We start from the raw sequence: 19,213 nt of genomic DNA, 5'->3' as shown, positions 1-19,213 counted from the left end.
CATTCCTAATGAACTTACCTAACTTTCTGTGAAAAAAAATCAGAGGTACATGAAACTTCGACAATAATCCATTTTTTTACACCGTGCGACGCCATGTTTCTGTAGCCAACATCTCAGTGTAAAATTCATGATGGTATGTGTTTTGTTTACAAACATCACATTTGATTCTCATTAGGATACAGAACTGCCAGTGGGATACGGTCGCGCAATGTTGGCTGCAAAACAAACCTATTGTGTGAGATAGGGATGCCACCAGGCTGCATTTCACACAATAGAGAGACTCAATTTTCCAGTAATTTTGTTCAAATTGTAAATTATATGAATAGCGGCCATCGGCATCAGTGACGAGAGAGACGCTGTAATAAATGTATTCGCATAGTCAGAGTGTATGTAATTAAGAGTGGCGACACTGTCAGAATTGGAACAAAATTCATCTGTCATTCCCATACAAAATCGTGTTCCAGAGTCTATTATATATAGAGTTACGCAAAGAGTGAAGCCAAATCTACCTATTGAACTGTCAAACCGTCTACCTATCGAGCAAAGTAAACAAATGATTGTTGGTAAGGCGGAAGTATTGTTATCGCCTGATGATTATTATGGCTAATTAAAACTCATGAATTGAAATGTATTAGATTTGTTCTAGAAACAGCTTCAAAAAACTTCAATATACCCCCCGATAAAGTTGCAACAAGAAACTCACGTGTTTGCACTCTGTAGGTGACTTTGGCTATCGAATTAAAAAGCTTTAGAAGTGATCACTCCCGTGAAGTCACTTGAAAGGTTGAACAAAATGAAAGGTATCAACATAATAACAAGAGCATCATTCAGAATAAGTGTAAGAAGATCCTCTTTGCGCAACTCTATATAATAGACTCCGTCGTGTTCAAAACGAGCAGGAGTCCTGTCACATGCGGCACATGTCGCCACTCTTAATTACATACACTTTGCGCATAGTGACAAAAAATACGATGGCGTTAGTATCGGTGGCCGACGGCAGGTGGTTGCTGCATAAAATTTAAATTTTCTTGCAAAATTCTGACTTTGGTTTTGTTGCTATTGGTACGCACTGAAGACAAATCGTTTCTTTTCAGGAGAATCATTTGTTTAAGACGAAGTTTATTCGAAATGAGTTTTCTTCACAGTACAAAACACAATCGCTTGGCGACGGCAGACTGTTTTGTAGTTTGAAGCAAGTTCGGATCCACTCTCTTGTTACTCGTCTTAATAATACGCATTTGAAACAACAACAGCACATAACAAAACTCAGAACCTAGCGAGAAAATTTTACTGGCTATGAATTTGTCACAGTCACAGTACAGACTTTCACTTTCTTTCAATATAATGGTGGTCCGAATCCTATGAGACGAATCTGAGCAAATCATGGCACCCAGTGAAATTTTCTCGCAAGGCTTTGATACTGAAATTTGATGGCGTCAGTATCAGTCCGAGCGGCGGCCGTCGGCAAGTGATTGACAAGAATTGAATATAATTGCGTCGTCCACGAAAAGTGAAATTTGCTTGCAAGATATAACAAGAAAACGGAGCTTAGTTAACTCCTTGATAAAGATACAATATATTTATGTAATCGGAATGATGAATGAAAACATAAAACTCACTTGTCATGAGATGAGTTAGTACTATCCCATTTAACTTAACAGATACATATTTCCACCTAAAAAGTAAGGCCGTTTTCAGTGTCTTGCGCTATTTATACTAAGCCTAGGTAATATTTCTTAACAGGCTAGAAATATTAAGAAATATTACCTAGGCTTAGTATAAATAGTTTAAGCAACGATCATTGTCTTCAAGTCGAGTCAAGTACGAGACACTAAAGATGGTCTTACTGTTGAGGTCGAAATACGTAACTGTAAAGTTACAATCAAGTGGTGCAATTAAATGCTATACTATCTCGTCTTATGACAAGTAAAGACATTCCACTAAATAGTTCAAAATAATTTTCTATTTGTTCAAAATAATAATTCTACATATTTTCTACCTGACCGAAAACCATAACCTCAAATAAAAAATGTTAACGGGGGTATACACTCAGGTTTTTTACGCGGTTGGAGTTCATTAATTTCTCGGTTAACCTGAACTTTGACAGCTTTTGAAATACCCCTGAATTTTCTTTGATTTTTTGTGAATTTCTTCGTGGGGTTAACTCATTGTTTCATTGACGTTGAAGGTCTTAAACGACTAAAACCAAACCGTGTAAAAAAACCTGAGTGTATCACAAAAGTTAAACGCAGTGGTTCTCGCCTTAACAAAAAAACACAACTCAAATGAATATTCTTGCCATTTCTTCTAAGTCAACACATGTTCAAAAATAGAAAGTATGATAATTACTTGGGTTAGTTTTTTTTTTTAAAGAAATCAACTTGATTGAAAAATAAGAAGAAAATCGTAGAAATAAAATAAGAAGAAAATCGCTGCCAGCCCTGTTGAACAAGCATACCATAGTCCGTGAATGTAAATTACTCAAAATTCCACTATTGCATGTCCAGAGCATTTCCGCAGTCCTGACTACCCAGCGCACGCTGCACGAAAAGTTCCTCGCGATGCGAATCGGTAGTTCACCCAACTAATTGCGCGAAAGAGATCGCCGGGGACGTTACATTTTGGTTGGATTGATGGTGAAGTTTATCAAAATCAGTGCATCGAACGAGAGCCCGGTTTTTAGCAGTCTCAAGGACGTCCAGCTAGAGCCTACAGAAGCTTCACCGGCATCAGAGAACGGGACCGCTGTTTACACAACGCAAGCCACCGTTGCTGTACAATTGCTTTCAAACTTGACGCACAAAAGATAAAGTTTTGCAAAACCTGTCAGGTAAGCATTAAAGAAATGCGTAGTGTATAAACAACAAACCAATCCAGCGAGCTCACGGTGATGGAAGGTTGCCACCATATAATGTTAAATGTTTTACTTTCATAGTAAGGCGGCAGCATGGGTCCGGTGTAAATTACATAAACAGCTCATGTTCGACCGGACTGGGATAGATGTACCAAGTAAATGCGATGCAAGTTTGTCATCGCCACGAGCATAAGCGATGATGATGATTGATGAATACTTGTCAATTAGCGTGAATGGCGAGTGTTCCAGACATACCATGTAGTTAACCTTGTGGCTGTTTTGTTTTATAACCTTTGATTCTATTGAAGATGCTGGCTTCATTCGTGAATATAGTTTGTTTTTAATTGTCATTATCATAAATATGCATTACTTTGCATATGGAATAGCACAATTGTGGTAATAAATGTCCACGCATACGGTATGTTTATGATTTTTTTGGAATTTTGACCAACTAGTGCCACTTGAGTATTGGTTAGGTGATATAATAAGACAAGAAATTAAAATATCTTCGGTAACCCGGATTTAATCTTTAGATATAAATAGATTTTTTCCAAAAAACGAATAACGGTGGTCAACATGGGAACTAAAAAGCACTACTTTGTATCATTCAACCTCTGGAGATCTTATGGAAGAAAACAAACTTATGAGTTGCTTGAAGCAATGTCCTTACTACAATTGGTCGTTCTCAATGCCACATCGGAATCATAATCACAAACATTTTTCATGTAATTGGCATCTGGGAAAATAATTATTCCCTCTTCAAAACGATTATCATTTTCATAGAAATTGTAGGTGGTTTACCAGGGTGAAGGTTTATATCCAAACTATGTATAGCTTCAATCATAGGCACTACTTCTCGCTTGTTTTCTCAATTCTTTCGTTCACCATCTGGCAGAGGAACAATATTGCAAAGTAGAGTCAAAGTGTAATCTAGTGGAAGGAGCGATGTTTTGCAAAAGCACCCATCTTTGGCGAATTAATTTTCCACCAAGGAACGAAAAGGAAAAGAAGCCTGACGACTTTTCATAACTCATTTGCTAATTTTTCTCGTTTTTCATTCACGTTTTGCTCACTTGACGCGCTTCGATAACTGCAACTTTGCAACTCGTCGAGGAAAGAAGAATGAGAAGAGTAATACCGAAGAGGTAAAGTTTTAATTCAATTCCGGCTTGGAGCTTTCGCTTGTTAAGTGCAATTTAAGTACAGTCATAACTTTGACCCGCAGCCATTGTAAATTGTGTGGAAAATCGGAAAGAAGTGTTGAAGAGCATTTTCCTTTCTCTTGCTTGAGATACCGAGCATCACTTGTTGACATCGTGCATCTGCATCATCCATCTTCTTAGCGAATCCAGTCAAATTCAAAGTAATGTCAACATCACTCAAATTGTGTCTAGTCCGTTAACAAATTGCACACGTCTTCCTTAGATGCAATCTTTTTATGCACGTGATAAACGGTTGCACAAAATCACAGCAGCTTGTAAAGACTCATGCTCGTCACTCGCGACGATGTCCCAGCAAATAACAAGCGACGAACGACTATGCCGTTCCTCGTCATCGTCGATGCAGGATGACGATGACAAACTAAGATGGCAAAGGACTTACGGTTACGGTGTGCTTTTCCGCTGAGATGGTGATTCAAAGAGATGCACAGCGAAATTGATGTATAAAGACGGGGTAAATCTACCTTTAAGAAGTCTTTTCCGTTTAACGTTGGGGTGCAAAGCGTCAAACGCATCACCGCAAACATTGTATACTATATTAGGGATTCACGAATGTATGAATGCGGCTGCTTTGCTACAAATGAATATAAACATGGATTTAGGGCAAACCATTCAATAGTAACAAACCTACTGAAAAGTGTGAGCTCCGTAAAATATCTGAGAGGAACGATAGTTATTTAACTACAGTCTGGCAAATCTATCAATTTAACAACAAGGCTTTTTTCTCAAAACAAAAAACAACTGATATCATGTCAAGATGTTGAATCCGTCTTATGAATTCATTTCTATCATTCAACCAAAATGCCAATGCGCAATGTTTTTTTCCCTGTAAGTTAACAATGTAAAAATAGTTACATGCGATTTTCATACAAAACTTTCAATTTTTCATTTATTTTGTATCCGCTTTGATTCTACTATTAATTTTCTTAAAGTTATGCTCCATTGATGCAGTCCAGTTGGACGCTGTGCGCCAGACTATAGGAAAATGACTATCGGAACAACGATTGACATCAAGATAAATGATAATTAACATGTTGCAGTGACTCCTACCGTCGTTGGGGGTGCGAATGGCCCAAAACCAAAATATTTGATAATTTCTAAAATTTCAGAACCTTTTACGAATTTAGAAAACAAATAAGCGGTCCAAATGAATAATAAATTGGCTGTCCAACAAATCACAAAATAACCTCTAAAAGCTTTAGGTAATTGTTATGTAATGCATGAAATTTGAATGTAAAACTATAAATCAAATTAACCTGCGATAAAATGCCCCAGAGATCTATTTCAGATTGATGCATGCATGCCTTATTATTGTGCTTCGTCGATTTGTTGTTGTTTTACCTTATTGTACTGATACAGTGGTTCTGTTATTTCGAATCAACGTCCAATGCACGTTCAAATAGGGTGATAATGCGCCCGGCACAATAATGTGCGCACACTTCCCAGAAGCGATATCCGTCGATTAGTGATCGAACACATTACGACTCAATTGTAAACAACATCAGAATTGACAGCTCCGCTGTTCACAAAACTTGTTTCCGAAAGCAACAACTTCCTAATCAAAATCCATTCAATACATCTCGTAAAAACTGGTTATTCCTTCTCTTATTTTTTGCGCTTCTTCAAACCTATATTTTTGCCTTTCTCGTATACGAAGTATACGTAAAGGATATAGGATCTCTCCAAAACCGAACTTTTGATAGAAGGCCCATAGTGTTATATATAAATCGACTCAGCTCGACGAATTGAGGTGATGTCTGTATGTGTGTGTGTATGTGTACAAAAATGTGAGCACTTTTTTGTAGTTTCCGATTTGCTCGCAACAGGTTGCAATCGACCCGAATTGCGGTCTAGTTGTTTCCTATTGAAAATTAGCCCGATCGGTAATTGCGTTCCAAAGTTATTTAAAAAAACATTGTTTTTGTGCCAAGGTAAAAAATTTCAAAAACGAATTTTTTTTTAAGATTGCAGCAATGCATCCAAATGACCGCAAATGGATATGAATTGATGGAAAAAGTCAGATCTATCCTCCTTAAATTGCTATTTCAAACTCTCTTATGTGATTTTCTTATTTTTTTAATGCGCGAGAAAGGCTAGGCGCCTACGCTAGGTGGATTGATCTGGGTTTTTTATTCTTTGTAATGCTTCTAAAAAGCTTTTTGTTCCAAAAAGCGTAACGTATTTTGCAGTATACCACTTTTGCAGTGAAGAAGAGCGTCATAAGTGTACCTTTATATTGAACGAATTCGGCATAGTAGTGATGGAATGGTATGTTCATGAATAGTGACAATCCTTCCAGAATGTTCAACATTTCCAAATAAAACTATGGAAAAGTGGTGTGGGAAGGTTGAAAATTGCGAAGTTACATAATAAATTAAATTCTTACAAGGGGTCATGCACAAAGTACGTTCATTGCAACGTGACTTTTCATACAAAAAATTTAAAGGGTTCAATACAAAAGTGTGACGAAGTTGGGAAATTTCCATTTTTTGCGTGATGTACTTAATGAATCACCACCAATACCCACGGAAATAATTTGAGAGCAAGCACTGATTTACATACAAATAACATTCTTTGGTTATAAAATATGTGTTCAAACCAATGGCTACAAATCGAGATTTTGTGACATGACCAACATTTTCTTCAAACATGACCACAGATTTCTACACGAAATTGTTCATGATATCCACGAAAAGTTCCTCGGGACTTATGTTGGGTATTCTTCTAAATTTACGCAGAAAATTCTTTGGAATATCCGCAGGAAACTTCCTGGAATTTTCACGAGAAATTCTTCATTTCAATGGAAAACTTGATCATAATGTGGTTTTCAACCAAAAATTTGGAATTCAACGGAAAATTGCTCGGGATTTCGATAGGAAATTTCAAGATATTTGCGGGGGATTTTTTTATTCTAAAGAAAATTGTCCGAAAATTTCCCAAATTTCTCTAAAATTCTTAAGAATGTCTACGTGAAATTTTCAAATTTTTACTAGAAACTGTTCGGTATTTTAATTGAAATTCTTTCAGAAATTTGAAGAAATTTCTTTGTATTTTCCATACGAAAATCTTTGGCAACTTCAAGAAAAAATACTCAAATTGCCCTTCCGTTTTTGGCCGAAAATCATTCGGTGGAAAGCCATTTCGCCAAATAATACGGAATCTATCTGAATTCCATTTGGCCGAAATGAGCGTTTGGGTGAAACGGTTATCAGCTATATACGGCTGAACTGGTAATATGGTCGAAAAAGCCGTTTTCCCGAATTCCTTCGGCTGAAAATGCTGTTTGACAGAAATGGTTGTTTAGCTGTAAGAGCCATTTGGCCCGAAAATGAAAATTTCAACGATTGTTTTTCAACCGTCTAAGACGAGTTAAGAACTCTCCATTTAATTCCACTAATTATTTCGATATCTTTGCAGATACGTATTTCGACCACAACTGTGTGGTCGTCTTCAGTGTCTCGTACTTGACTCGACTTGAGACACTGAAGACGACCACACAGTTGTGGTTGAAATACGTATCTGCAAAGAAATTGCCACCCAAAGTTCTTCTTAGTTTTTAAGGAGAGTTTTTCGAAATTTCACGGGAAGTTGTTGTGGAGTTATCAAACGGAAAAATATGCGGACTTCTGCAAATTTGTATCGGCTTAGAAACTTATAGATCAGCGGCGTGACAAATTTTAAATGGTGGCACGCCGATGTAAAAATTTCAGCGGCGGTAGCGCACACCACTAATTGTAGCATATACTTTGAGCACCACATGTTGGTCCATTTTCACCCCCGTTAACGGTATTCGGCATGCTTGAATTTATTCGCCGGAACGCTGCTGATTTCGATGACAAATATTATTCCAAAAAGCTGCACTCTAAATTACGCATTTATCCGAATATGCCGTTTGTACGTGTGGGCGATCTACCACCAAATGGCACGACACAAGTCGAAAGGGTCTAACGCAGTTTGATTTGCCCTCGGTCGGTTGCCTTGGAACAATCTGTTGAGGATACCTTACTATTAGGATCTTGAATCTCGCCGACAACGGCGCCTGTATCTGCAAAGGATGTACATATGCAATTAGCTTTCTGATGAATAACCTTCTCCACTGTGAAGAGCGTTTGTATCAAACCGACGTACATATTCTTGTTCGCCGCTCGTCGCTGCTTTAATTAGCATTTGGGTTTGAAACCAGTATCTATTATCAACACTGAAGATGCCGTTTTAAAAATAAATTGGTAAAATAAGTTAGTACCCAACCCATAGCAGGCATATTCACAAAGTTACATTCAATTAGTAGTGTTTGTTATTCAAATGCGATGGAAAACGCGGTATGTACAAACATTATTAAACTAATCACAAGATGTAAGCTATACTATCATAAGTTTTAACCTAACCCATATGCAATCCGAATTAAGCCATCTAGTTTTTTAAGGTGCCTTTTTGTAAACAGTAACAAAATGTTTAGTGAAATGGTCTAAAACGAAACTTTTGAGAAATAGATCCCATTATAATCATTTTGACGTGGGACTACGTCTGTGTTTTCTATATTGGGGTACACTTTACGATTGCGAAAATCTGGGACCGTCACGAAAATATGATAGACTATCTCCACCGTTTCTCGATGGATTTTCATTTTTTTTGGACCATTCGATCAAGGATGAGTCAACGCTTCTTTGTATTTGTATGAAAATACTATTTTTTAACTATTTATTATCGATAATTGATAAAAAGTTTAGAAATAGGTAAACTAACCAATCACGTACATGCATCACTAGCACAGACATCAAAAACAATCACTTGCGGGTTTGGATCTAATCCTCAGTTTCAACAAGATTTCACGCAAAGCGGACGCATCAAAGCGATCGCAGCTGAGCGGACACAGCATCACGGAGGCGCTAATAATATTTTCAACGGAAATCCATTGCATTGGTGGTGGTGCTCGATGTGTTGCTGCAGATCATTCAACCTCAACGAACCTGCATTTCATATGAAGAAAGGGTTGACCATAAAAATAGCACTGCGGCGATCCCGCATTTTGGATAAACAACATCTCATAACCAAATTCAGAATCTTGCGAGAAAATTTCATAGGATTCTTGGAATTTGTCATTCTCCGAATGGTCCGTTGTCTGCGGAATCCCGATCGAAATGGCTCGCGCGGGCCGAAAAGCAGTTTTCTTATATCTAATGAAATAATTCCATTAGCCCCTTCATTAATCGTTATGAGTGCACTTTATATTCACACCCATATCAGATCACAAAGGGGCGAGGCTAACGGGCTTAATTTATTAAATACAAGAAAGCTGCTGATCGGCGCGTGAGCCATTTTGATCGGGATTCCACAGAGAGGTTCGACATTCGTGGCAGTGTGGCAATGCTGAGAATTTATTTCAAAACGCAAGGTGTCAAAAAGCGATTGGTAGTTATTGGAAAGCCGCATTGGGAAAAAAAAATTGGTTCTTCTCAGCACCAACATTTTATGATTTTATGGAAAGAAAGAGTTAATTGCGTTTCGGTGGCATCGGGTTTAGCGTGGTAGCTTGGTTGCTGCTAATGATCCCATCCATTCAAATTTACTGCATCATCTCCCTCCGACGCGCTATCAAATTCGGTGTTTACGATTAACTTTTGTACTTTGAAGAAAGATTATTTCGGATAGTCGGGTCAAACTTCTTTTGTATAAAATGGTGGCTTTTGTATAAAATCAATGAAGACGCTACCTCAGTGGAAACTATCTACAGCAACCACCCATCAGCGAACGTCGCTCGGACAGACAGATGCCAAGAGATATTGTTTGGTAATATGAAGAAATTTCGTCTTGTTGTTATTCCTCGTTTCTGTTGTTATTCCTCGCAACAATACGCATCTTAGATAACCAGCATATCATAACCAAATTCAGAATCTTGCGAGAAAATTTCATAGGATTCTTAGAATTTGTCATTCTCCGAACGGTCCGTTGTCTGCTGCGGAATCCCGATCAAAATGGCACGCGCGCGCCGGAAAGCAGCTTTCTTATATCTAATGAAGAAATTCCATTAGCCCCGCCCCTTCAATAATCGTTATGAGTGCACATTATATTTACAACCATGGAGATCACAAAGGGGCGGGGCTAACGGGCTTAATTTATTGAATACAAGAAAGCTGCTTTCCGGCGCGCGCGAGCCATTTTGATCGGGATTCCGCGGAAAGAGCGGAATGAGCGATTCGACAAAATTTGATGCAGCGGAGCGGACACAGCAGCATGAAGGCGTGGATAGCAGTGGCAATGCTGAAAATTAATTCCAAATGGTGGAGGCTTAGCGAAAAATCATCAAGTGGCGGTCGGACAATTTCAACGCAAGGTGCTGACGTGCTGACAAGCGTTTGGATGCAGTTAGTTATTGGAAAGACGCATTGGGGGAAAAAATGGTTCTTCTCAGGACCAGCATTTTATAGAAAGAAAGAATTAATTGCGAAAATTGATTGTTTCGGCGGCATCGGGTTTAGCGTGATAGCTTGGTTGCTGTTAGTGATTCCATCCGTTCAAATTAATTGCATCATCTCCCTGCGCCGCGCTATCAAATTGCTAGTTACGATTGAGTTTTGCACTTTGAATAAAGTTCATATCGGATTGTCGGATCAACCTTCTTTTATATAAAGACCTTTTTGGAGGACACCATCCTCAAAAATGGCCACAATAAAGGAGAAATAAGCAGAATCAGAAGTGGCGTGAAACCAAACGCAAATATATTTATTTGCAACGTTTGGTTTTCGCCCGCGATGTAAGCGTACGTGGCAAAGTAAGGATTGTGATGTCCCCGACTGAAAGCCAGTCGAGTGGCTTCAGCGGCCGATGAGTCATGTTAATTCCATGGTTAGAGACTCAAAGTCCATCCATCTGGGAACAACTATTCGACTTCTTGATTCAGTTGGCCTCCGAGCAGTTTGCTCAATGTAAATAAAACGACACAAATTATTATGGCAAATACCATCAATTTCAAATAGCTACGTAGTCCTACGTCACCTTTGCGTACAACCCGATTGGGCTGCACCTTTGAGTTTTTTTCCAGAAAAATATACCTATGTTGTGATAAATTTTACTAAGGTTGGCAAAATAAACTGTGATTCGGTCATAACTCTATAATGCAATTAGCCTTCTGGAAAATTTTTAATTCAAAAGTTCATTTTTATTTTGTTCTTTATTTTTGGTAAAATGGACAGATTCTCCACCGAATGCAAATAATGCCAGGTTCAAAATAGTATGCCTCACATACATACACATTACACATACTCACATATCACATCAGCTGAGTCGCTTGGAATAAAACACTGGAGTGAAAATAATGTTAATTTTCAGTCTCCTAGAATCTCTACTATCTACATACACTAGGGTGGCTCAAAAATTTACTGTTTTTTGATGTTTCTGCATACATTTTTCCATATGAACTTCCAACGAGTTTAGCACCGCCCAAACGTTGACCGATTTGGCTGAAATTTTGTCCAGAGCATCAGGGCATCAAATAGAACCGAATAAGAGGGTGGCCCATAAAAAAAATTGATAAAAGTTTTTTCCATACTAATTTGAGCCACACTAACATACACTCAGTATATTGTTCAATAAATATTGCCCACTATGGAGACGAGCCATCTTCGGGCTGAAAGTCTCCCTAATAAAGACATAAAAAAATTTATATATATTGCCCAAAAACTTTGTCCAGTCAAAATAATGATAGCAACATTACACTACTTGTTACTTAACCGCAAATTAAATGCGTTAATTTTTTTTACAAACACGACAGTATTTGCCATTGTTACTGCTATGCATTCACATTATTCAATGATACAAAACAACTTGTTAGTTTTTAGAGTTTTTAAAACAAACTTTCACATTTCACCTAGTAAGCTTAAACACCAAGTGTTGTTAAACAAATAATAATTTGGATACCAAAATACGAGTGTTACAAATATGCAATCATGGGCACCATATGAAAGATGCAATCTCCTCCATGTAATCGTCACCAGATTAATTGAAAACAGGCTTACCCTATGTGCGTACTGCATTCGGTCATTGTCTGCAAAATTTTAATTAACTTTCCAGAAAGCGTCAACTTTTGTAACACGAGCACACGTGCTTTGTATTTTGTATAACTTTGTTGGTATGCGTTTATTATTGTTATATCTCGTAAAGCTAAGGAGATAGACGCTTACGATGTTCAACAAAGTTGTTCAGGGCATGCAGGTTTTTAAGCTGAAATTTAGAATAGTTAGGATATGTGAGATGTTGTAATGGGGTTATGAAGACCTTTAAGATTTACAAAGTTGTTTTCTTCTACAAAGTTGTGCAGATAGTCTAAACAAAAGATATTTTAGTTACAAGATAAAGATTATCGTTGTCGTCGCTGTCCGGAACATCTTTTGCTGGCGAAGATAGGGGAGCTAAATGTCAAAGAAGGAAAATCCATACGATTTGACAGCTTGGTACCCAACATGTTCCGGACAACAGAACAAAGGGAACCGAAGCGACAATCTTTATCTAGTAACTAAAATATCTTTTGGCTAAACCATAGGGATGGAGATCAGTTTGGAAATCGACTGCCAGGTGGCGCTAGTGTACAGGTAATATCAGTTTGATTAGATATCTCAAAATTTGTAAAATATAGAAAGTTTCCATCTTCTACAAAGTTTCTCGGGTGGTCAAAACCATCGTAACTGAGAACAGGTTTCAGGTCATTAAAAAATATGATCGATATCTGTTCGGCTTGAAATTCATCCGCATGGTGGCGCTAGTATATGAGGAATATAAGTTAGGTTGGGTTGTCTCGAAATTTATATGATTTCGAAAGTTCCATCAGCTTATAACTGCTTATGAATATAAAACACTCTCGTGGATACGATTTCTTCAAACGAGCGTCATCATTGTATGCTGAGCTATTTCAAGCTCGGCAAAATTGGGTACCGCTGTAGCTCATTAAATTTCAGATCTGAATTTCGGCAGAAAATTTGCCCACCTTGAGAAAATAAACAAAAATGCTGAGATATCGGCAAAAAAGTATGTGGATTGCCCTACAAAAAAGGTTTGTCCAGGCAGAAGAAATCTGTTCAGTTGTTGTCTGCAGATCAATCTATAACTGTGAACCTGTGGGATATCGCATCATCATCCTGTACAGTGCAGCATCAAACTTTTACAGAATTGAACTGCTGGATGGCGCTTGTGTCTATGGAAGATATCTATTTATTCATTCTGGATTTCATCAGGAAGGCTCTACGTCCAACAAAAACGGACAGAGAACTAAGGAAGGAAATATCAATCAAACCGTTGCTACAGTGAGTCAAGATGAGCCATAATTTCCAATTTAAGATCTGAATCTAAATTAGTTAATCCTTTCTCAATCTAAATGCACAGTTCATCAAACATTGTAATATTTCCGAGACTTACCGTGCGTTGACAGTTTTTAACCTTTGCTTGTAAATTGTCTCTGTACTGAATCAGATTGGTTTTCTTACCCTGTAACTTCAAGTGCTGCGAGTTTTCCTGATGACTGAAAAGCGAGCGAAACGTTTCCGCCATTCTTCTTCATTGATATTGCACTGGTTCTATCACAAACGCCCGAATTCCATTCGCCTGAATGACAAACGCCCGAATTCCATTCGCCCGAATAGACCAAACGCCCGAAAAGACCAAACGCCCGAAAAGACCATTCGCCCGAAAGGACCGTTCGCCCGAAAAGACCATTCGCCCGAATGGATCATTCGCCCGAATAGACTATATGCCCGAAAAAACTCTTCACCTTACTTGATGAAAAGATTTTTTGTGACTAATAAAAGAAAAAGAATATTTGATTTCCTACTTATCTCATATTTTGTCGTACACGTGTTGTACACGAGACGTACGTCTCTAACATGTATCTAAATATTCGTTTCGTTTATATGTGAAATAATAAGAAAATTAACGACGTTATGTACTTTCTTTTTCATAATATTCAAATAATGACTTGATTTCTTTAAATAAGTCCTTTAAGGTAGCTTCACACCTCGGGAATTCGGCCCGCAGACTTTTTCCCCAGGATACAGAGACCAAAATTCGGCGGAAAACTTACCCGAGGTGTAAAGCCCCATTTAACATTGATTATAAATAAAATCTACTCATCACTGTCTTGCAATCCATTCATAAAAAAAAGTCAGTTTCAATCGCTCAGCATTGTTGAGAGAATCTGATATTAAAATATGTTTTATGTATGCTGGTCACTTATACCGGTCCACAAACATCTTGAAATAAATCAAAACTTGACGGAATAATTAGAGCTGTAGCAAAAAATAACGTTGCAAGGGTATTTATTTAAACCAATCGTCAAAAATAAGAGGCACAAATACGAATTCACCCTTCTTTTCTTTATACATTGTTCTTTCTAAATGTATTGAAGACACGATTTCTTCCCTAAGTATTAAGGTTCAAGCAAAATTCGTTTTAAAGATAACCAAAAACGACAGATACTATATGACAACATTGGACGCAGAACCTTTCTTGCGATCGACTATCCATGCTTCCTTCAACACATCATTCAGTGTTGTAGGTACAAGCCAAGATTTGGATAATTGACGGAACATTCTCAACTGCTCCACAACAATTTGCTCAAGTATTCACAATTCACGGAACTGGAGGTGAAGCTCAACACCGTCGATTCTTTCCCTTGCCATTAATGCTAAAACACGGGAACGTATCATACAGCCTTTTGTTCATTGATGGAATGCAATTTATCAGTATACGTTAGATCCAGAGTATATACTATTGGATGTTAAGATGGCTGAGATTAATGCTGAGAAACGTGTCTTCCCAAATTCAAGTTTAAGGGATGTTTCTTTCTCCTCAACCAAAGTTTTGTTTTTAGAAAACATTAGCGATTGGGATTACAATCGGCATACGGAAAGAATTACAGACTTTAACTTGCCTATACAAAGTGTGTTACCTTTGCACTTTTTTCATGTTAAGATATAACAAAGGCATTAAAGAAGGTTCGAAAATCTTGCCCAAAGAAACGTATTTTTTTTATGAAAGCAAGTATTATGCGAATGGGGTGTACCCGTTAGGTATAATGAACGTTATACATAAATGACCCAAAGAACAGCCCATGACATAAAGAAGGCAGAATTATGCCAAACGACCATTATGCCTAACGTACATTATCCCTAACGTTCGTAATGGGTAACCATTATGCCTAACGTACTTATGCCTAACGTAGCGGACTTATATGAATGGTCGCAAATCAACGCACAAAAAGACCACTAGAGACCCACTTTTCTCCCCTTCACTATGATCGGTCTATGAAAAAAAACCTAAACAGTATTCCTCGAACTTCCAATAACATTTTAGGGTGGCACAATAAGTGGAATTCGCTTTTGAAATGAGGAAGTCCTCCGTTTTATAGCGTTCCAAAACAGTTCCAACTAGAAGAAAGAAATGCGACCACTGATACCCTACGACCAGAAGACATATAGAATTAAAATAGCAGAAAAGAATGAAAAACGTTCATATATTCCAGGTTATTGGTATATTTTTTCTTTTTATATGATTAGGAAAAATAACATGTTGTTATAGAATCTGGAAGTATTCATAAATATATGACCTATTCAAGCGAATGTTCCATTCGGGCGTGTGGTCTATTCGAGCGTATGGTCCATTCGGGTAAATGTTTTTTTCGGGCGTTTGGTCTTATCGGGTGAATGGAGTTCGGGCATGTGTTACATTCGGGCGTTTGTCATTCAGGCGAATGTCATTCGGGCGTTTGTGATAGAATCATTGCACTACAAGCAAAAAATATCTATCCAGGCTTTCCAAGAAAATTAATTTCATATTTCAATTCAAAAAACGTTAAGAATATTTCCTTTTAATAACCAACAAAACGGCAGCATAGAAAGGAGTACCTCGTAATCTGCATTCATTTATTTGCAAAATGTTTCGTACAAACATGTGTTGATAGCTTCATATTTGATTCACAATTACGATAACAGTATTCAGCTCTTTTTCTAATTGTTAGAGAAGTGTCTTACAAGCAAGGACGTATCGGTGAATCATACAATGAACACCTTTGGCATGTCGAGCAAACTATTTTCTCTTCTCTGAAATTGATCCCATCCTGGTGCACCACCAGTACGAACCCATTGCTTGCCACCAGATTCAAAAAATGTATTTATTGCAGCAAGGCTGTCGAAGCTTTCGGTTGTTGTTTTCAAATCGCTACAGAAAAGAAACTCTTCTTCCAAATCTCCTGATTCTGAGTGAACCTAATAAATAGATATTTGTACAAAAGAAATTACATAATTAAATTATACTACAAAACCGTGTTCATGATAGCCGAACCACAAGAAGGGTGAATTATCTGCATAGGTCTCACGGGTGGGTCGTTTTGAGGCCCTATAGCAATTGAGAAAAAAAAACTTTAAAAAAATCTATTTGAGTAGGGGAAATATGGCCCAAATGAGCTCCCCAAGCAAACATATGAATTTACCAGTGATTTCATAAAAATGTGATTTTGAAGTGCTTACCAATAGTCTAACATATCAGTTATCAAAATTTTCATAAAAGACCAACAATAAAGAAAACGATTTTGTTTTGTTGTAAACCAGCCAAAAATTATATGTGAAATTTGCCAATCTATCTCACAAAAATTGCCAATCAAGATTGGTTTAAGTTCTATTCTTTACATCAAAAAGAGTAGATTTGTATTAGTGTTGATCTGACCAAGTTTTTTTATGCTGGGGTACAAATGTTCATTGGCTTCAGCCGCTTTCAATTTTGCGATAAGTTTTGAGATATCAACCTTATGCATTTTATAAATATTTCCCTTATGTTCGTTCCTTCTTCATGACCTTATTGATCTGTTTGAAATGCCATGCGCCTCCATCATAATCAAATGCAAACCTTTGACCCCTTTGTTCGACTCAATGAAATAAGAGGCCGAACATAAACCACGTAGACCATTTTAACTTATTTCTACCCCTTCCTTTGTGGACTTTCTCATACTGCCTCCCTCACAGACCATCTATAATTTTTCAATAATACTTTATGCCAGTGATTTTTTTATATGTACATAAGAACTTCGATTCAGCATTTTATTTATTAAATTTTCCGCTAAACCTGGCCGAATCCACGCCAATTCATGAAATCGCGAAAGTCGTGTAGTCGTAACAATCCTTACGCTTTATAATATTTAATCTCAACCGATATTTTTCAGTAGAACTAACAACATTTTAATTAATAATCATAATTGTTAATCATAATAGTATTTTTTTGGCCTACATTGGACAACTCTTGCGACCGCTACACCAGCGTCAGTGTGGCATCTTCCATGGCAACCTGCTAATTGGCGGATATTATAAAAGTCGCAAGGTCGGAACTAAAACCAAATCGATATTTTCCCCTTTTTCTTGGATAAATTTCCTGTCATCGTACGTAGCATTTTTTCAAATATGTTAAACAAATTAAAAATTAACATTGTATTGAGCGCAAAAATAAATAAACAAAAAGCCGTTTTGAAGATAAAGAAAAACGGCTACGCACGATGACAGAAAACATGACATGTAGAATTCAAAAATTCAAACCACGTTAGTAATTGCCAATTACTAATTGGAACTAAAAAAATAGCTCATTCCGTAGGTAACGGTTAAGCTTGAGCTTGAGCTTGATTGACTGCTCGTAGTTGCTACTCCATTATGACCAGATCAGCTGTTCTTGCATAGGGAACCAACAGATGTTTGCTTGGGACTAGCACACATCTTCAATGTACAAGTACTGGTGATCTCATTTGTTAGGTCATACTGGCGCCTGCCACGTCAGAATGCAAGTCAATGTAGGGAAGGGGAGGAAATGATGATGCAATCACTCGCCCACTGCAAGCCGAATATACCTCTGCACTTGCCACGAGTTCATGCGGAATTTGTTGGAATTTCTGGGTTAGGTTGGAGAGGCAGGGGTCCGTCTTGGTTAACGAGCTGCCAATGTAATAGATAGGAGAAGGTAACTGATGGAATTTCTAATTGGATGTAGGAAACGAGCTCTATAGTTCATTTCCAATTCTAGCAGATTACTGTTAGAATACTCAAGTTGAAGGTATAGGAATAGTAATGGAAACGGTATGGAAGTCCATTCTAGAGTGCTTTGAAAATAGGTCGTATGTGCAAAAGAGAGTCTCTCTTTGGATCTATTCTCTTTCGATTATTACAAAACTATACAAAAGTTTACTTCGATTTTTTTGGCAGATAACCAAAGACGATAGCTTTGTCTATCATGCTGAAGTGCAAATGTAGCAAAAAATGCAAAACTAGCCGATATATTAGCGAAAGAGAGCGCGATCAAAGAGAATCTCTCTTTTGCACATACGACCTATTCTCAAAGCAATCTAGCATTTCCAGTTCTAGCGAATGCTAGAACATAAGAAATAAAGAGAAAGATAAAAAGTAGGAGAATGGAACGGACCTGGGATTGAACCCATGACCTCCTGCATATGAGGCAGAAGCAGTAGCCATATGACTACCAAGCCCGCTTCGAAACAAGAGAGATCACGCACTGAACTGATTAATTTTATTACCGGCCGCGCAATGCAGAACACAATAATTCGACCGACCGCGCGATCGTTCTGCTGTCCGAAACATGAGAGATCACGCACAGAACTGATTAATTTTATTACCGGCCGCGCAACGCGGAACACAATAATTCGGCCGACCGCGCGATCGTTCTGCTGTCCGAAACATGAGAGATCACGCACTGAACTGATTAATTTTATTACCGGCCGCGCAATGCAGAACACAATAATTCGGTCTACCGCGCGATCGTTCTGCTGTCCGAAACATGAGAGATCACGCACTGAACTGATTAATTTTATTACCGGCCGCGCAATGCAGAACACAATAATTCGGCCGACCGCGCGATCGTTCTGCTGTCCAAACAAGAGAGATCACGCACTGAACTGATTAATTTTATTACCGGCCGCGCAATGCAGAACACAATAATTCGGCCGACCACGCGATCGTTCTGCTGTCCAAACAAGAGAGATCACGCACTGAACTGATTAATTTTATTACCGGCCGCGCAATGCAGAACACAATAATTCGGTCGACCGCGCGATCGTTCTGCTGTCCGAAACAAGAGAGATCACGCACTGAACTGATTAATTTTA

General features: G+C 37.9%; 1 protein-coding gene and 1 pseudogene across 2 annotated transcripts in view; both read left to right on the top strand.

The window, feature by feature from the left end:
• The window catches only part of LOC134226949 (uncharacterized), a 439,829-nt pseudogene that overhangs the window by 302,796 nt on the left and 117,820 nt on the right, over positions 1-19,213 (top strand).
• Positions 1-19,213, top strand: part of LOC134224047 (uncharacterized) — a 94,848-nt gene that overhangs the window by 9,106 nt on the left and 66,529 nt on the right. For both annotated transcript variants that reach the window (XM_062703288.1, XM_062703287.1), the window contains exon 2: positions 2,508-2,830. The gene's annotated coding sequence lies outside the window, so the exon portion shown is untranslated. The remainder of the gene's footprint in view (positions 1-2,507; positions 2,831-19,213) is intronic.

Source organism: Armigeres subalbatus, chromosome 3 (genome assembly GCF_024139115.2).
Source record: "Armigeres subalbatus isolate Guangzhou_Male chromosome 3, GZ_Asu_2, whole genome shotgun sequence".
Taxonomy (NCBI): Eukaryota; Metazoa; Arthropoda; class Insecta; order Diptera; family Culicidae; genus Armigeres; species Armigeres subalbatus.
Note: the sequence above shows the minus strand (reverse complement) of the source record. Positions and strands in the feature narration are given on the sequence as shown.